This window comes from Calliphora vicina, chromosome 5 (assembly GCF_958450345.1).
Source record: "Calliphora vicina chromosome 5, idCalVici1.1, whole genome shotgun sequence".
In the NCBI taxonomy this organism is placed as follows: Eukaryota; Metazoa; Arthropoda; class Insecta; order Diptera; family Calliphoridae; genus Calliphora; species Calliphora vicina.
The window spans coordinates 2183602-2187838 of record NC_088784.1 but is presented as its reverse complement, the minus strand read 5'-3'; positions in this window follow the sequence as shown (position 1 = coordinate 2187838).

The window sequence follows — 4237 nt, the reverse complement described above, 5'->3', positions numbered from 1 at the left end:
TGTTTATTAGCGTTTAAAAAGCATAAAAGCAGAGCTTTAAAATTGTGACGTTTTTGCTTTAGATTTAGTTTTATGGCTATAATAAGAATTCTTACAACTAATTAAAACTAGGCTGGCTTATGTTTTTCAAAAACAAGTTAATGGATCTTAACATAATCATGCTAGAAGTTTTTTTTTTTTTTGCTTAATTAGAGACATTTACCATTAACAACTTTTTAGCATTGCATAAATATAAACTGTGTCGTTTTTGTGAGTATTGGCAACATTGATGAAAGGAAAATGGCATTAAAATCACTCGGTCTTAAAAATGTTAACGTATTTTTTTTCTGTTATTTACTGATATACATAAACATATGTATATGTCTTTATTCATATATGTAACTACAGTTAAGAACAAAACTGTTTACGAAACTTTTGAGGAAAACCTCCTTTTAAAAAAACATGCAAATTGTTTAGAACAAATCAAGACAATTTCGGATACTCTATTCGGAAGTGAGATCGATCGAAACAAATAGCAGTTGGACGGGGCAAGTTCTATAAGGCGTGTGAGACAAAACTTCCAAGCCCTTCTTTCTAAATACTTTTTAACAGGTATTGCAGCATGTGGCCTAGCGTTGTCGTGGTTGAATATTACTGTTCAGTATAGGTTCCTTGTGATGGTCTTTCTAGATTTCAGCAGCTCATAATAGATAGGACCTTTTTGCTCCCACCAAATACAGAGCATTACCTTAGCGCCGTGGATATTTGGCATTGGTGTCGATTCTGTGGTTGGATGAGCTTCACGATCTCTTACGCTTCGGGTTATCGTAATATATCCATTTTTCATCATTTTTCAATTAATGATTCGATGCAAAAATTATTTTCTTTTATTGCGTTCAAGCAGCATTTCAGACATACAAAATAGTTTCGTATGGTACCCACTTTCCCCGCTTTTGGATGAATCCTGCTGCTAGAAAACGTTTTAAAATTGCTGATTGAGTAGCTCACAAAAAAAATTTTCGATTTTTTTTTTTAAGTTTTTAAATTTTAAACATTTTTTTTTGTTTTTTCCAATTTTTTTTAATATTTATCGAAACAAAATTCGGGTTAAAAAATATTTTTGTTCGATTTTGACCCATTGTATGGTCTTATATACGTCGCACAGTGGCGCCATTTGAGTTTTTTCGTTGCAAAAATCATATCTTTTGAACCAAATGAGATAATCAAAAAATTTAAAAGGCATATGATAGATAATTGAACTGCCTAAGAAATGAAATGTTTGAAAATTGTTCTACGCCTTTCAGGTGCAAAGTTGAAATTTGTGGAAAAATCAATTTTATGGGAAGTAAAATAAAATATTTTTTAAATTTTTTATTTAAAAAATATTTAAAAAATTTATTTCTAAAAAATTTTTCAAAAAAAAAAAATCAACTTTGAAGGGCTATATCTTTTGAACCAAAAATCTGATTGTAATAAGAGTAGCATTTTTGAAATCGTTGAACAATTTACTGTAAAAGAGGTTTATTTAATATTTTTTAGGGGCACATTAAATTTTGAATTTTGCAACCCGTAGAACAAGGGCGCCACTGTGCGTCGTTGCAAAGGTCTTTGAAATATCTATCATTAGATATTGTTACGAAATTGTAATTGAATTCAAATATAACGATTTTAACGGCTGATTTTAAGTTGCATAATGCTTTCAAATAGCAGTGCCCAAACTTTAACATATCTGCGGGCATTATTAACATTGAATAAAAGCTTTCAATTGACCATTGACTGCGACCGTATATTCGAATTCGAATATTCAGTTAAAGAACATTGTAGAAAGTACACCACAGATGGCGTATGTATTAGAAAGCTCTAGACAGTTAAAGAGCAATCTAGAGTGCAGATGGCAGTGTTATAAATAGTGGCAGAGGTTGCAGTCGTTAGTGAGTTTATCAGAGACGCTTTTGGAATGAACATCAACTGAGTGCCTTAAAGTGTACTGTGCTTTTCAAGTGAATTCGTGTACATTATAAAGTGTGTCTGTATTTCTGCGAATTTATAAACGTATATAAAAAACATTGAGTGACTATTTAATTCTGTTGTTGTACATTTTAAATAAATAAAGAGTTGTTACAATTTTTAAACTACTAAACGGCTTTTATTTGCAATCAAAAGTATCCGGTTTATTTAAAGGTAATAAACCAACGTTTCGAAAAGGTTAAAAAGTAACAATATACATATTGTCTATATTAATGACTTAGTAATCCAGATATAGGTCAAAAATCGAGGTTGTCATGGTTTTTTTCTTATATCTCAGCCATTTGTGGACCGATTTTCTTGATTTCTTCCGAGCCGGAAGAATTCCGGAGATATTGATGTATGAATCGTGTATGGAAGTTATTTGGGGGCTTCGGAAAGTTGATTTTAACAGACAGGATCCACAATATATATACTTTATAGGGTCGGAAAATTATATTGTGGAAATTACAAACGGAATGACAAATACCCTTCTCACGAAGGTGAAGGATATAATTAGAAGGAGAGAGTGTATTAACTATTTCTTGATGATATAGTGGATTGATTTCCCACTAAATTTGGATGATTTCAATGACTTTTCCTGTATGTCTCAGCCAACGTCAACTCACATTCTACATTTTATCGTATGCCCCTCCACAACATTGAAGGCTTTTCCTTCAGTAGTGTTACTGAGTGAGAATGAAATATGTTCAGCATTTAACCAAATAAAATCTCATACAATTGGAGATCTCAACAATTTGCTCATCTCATAAATTTTATTATAACTACCTCTGTAGTACCTGACATTTGGAATACCAATTTCCAAGTTTAAATATTCATATGTCAGATTATGGCCAATAAATATTCTTCCAGTATTCTCGAAAGTTATGCAAGTTATTTTGAGGCAGCAGATGTTGGATTACTTGGATATGTCAAGAAGGATAAATGATTACCAATCCGGAATTAGGAAAGGGTATAACAGTACTGCAGTGTTACTTGATATAACTGAGACTGTTACAATTAATTTGGATAATGCGAATATGAGTGCTTTGATATATCTTGATTTTAGGCGAGCATTTAATTTTATGTTTCATATTTATTATTTATTTATATATTTAATATTAATTACAATTTTGTTGCACACTGTATGTTTCAAACATAAAGAAGGTAAATTAAAATTATACTAGTAGCATTTTATCGTTGTGGCAGTCGGTAGGTAGGTTCTGTTAAATGTCTTCACTGATAGTGTGTTTAGTAGGGTGCTCGCTAGTATGCACTATGGGTGCATGTGAATGTTTGTGTTTTAAGACCTTTTAGTAAGCTCTCTGTTGCTGTTTAAATTTCTTTTTTTTTTCTTGTCGGATTTCTTTAATTAAAACCCAAAGACCCAAATCCTTGCTATTAAAATGTTTAATTTCGCATACATGCAAGTTTTCTTTATTTCAGTTTTTTTCTGCATTTTTTTTTTTGGTGTTTGTTTGAAGAAGCAGGTGCCATTCGTATTGGTGCGAGTATTATGAATATTATTTTTAGCTTTAAAACTGGCTTTTTAACAGGAAACAATTATTGTAAGACTATGTTTGTAGGTATGTATGCATGTACATTAGGGTGGCCCCAAAATTTAAGTTGCGGATGTTCCCACCTAAAATGAAAATTTGATTCATTCTAAGACTACGTTTTGAATTTTTTTCGTCCTGGGGTCAATATTTGGCGAGCTGGATCGAAGGATAAAAAGGTCCTTTTTTGGGGTTTTTTACATTTTTTCCATATTTCTTCCAAAGGAAGTATATGTAAATTTGGTATCATATGAAAGGTCTTCGAGAGACGCATTGAATTAGTTAAAAGAAATTTAAAAAAAAAAAATTTTAATTAAAAAATTTTAAAAATTTTCGACAAAATTTTAGTTTTTTTTAATTTTTTCATAGAATTTATTCAAATACATAGATGAAATTTCTTGATCATAAACATCATGTAATTTCACCGAAATGGTTTTTCTCGTTTTTTAAAATTCAGTCCAGTTCAATGTTTATTCAATTTTGTTTAAACCCAATTTTATCCCTATCTGTTAAGCAGTTTTTCACATGTTACTTAAAATTAACAACAACATTCCAAAGGAATAACATTAAAATAATCATTATAGCGCGATGTATAGTAAATGTTTTAGCTTAAATTTAAATATTCGTAGTGTAACAAAAGAAAAGTATAAGAATTTATACATCGATGGAAAGCTTATAAAATTTGAGTTATTTTGATG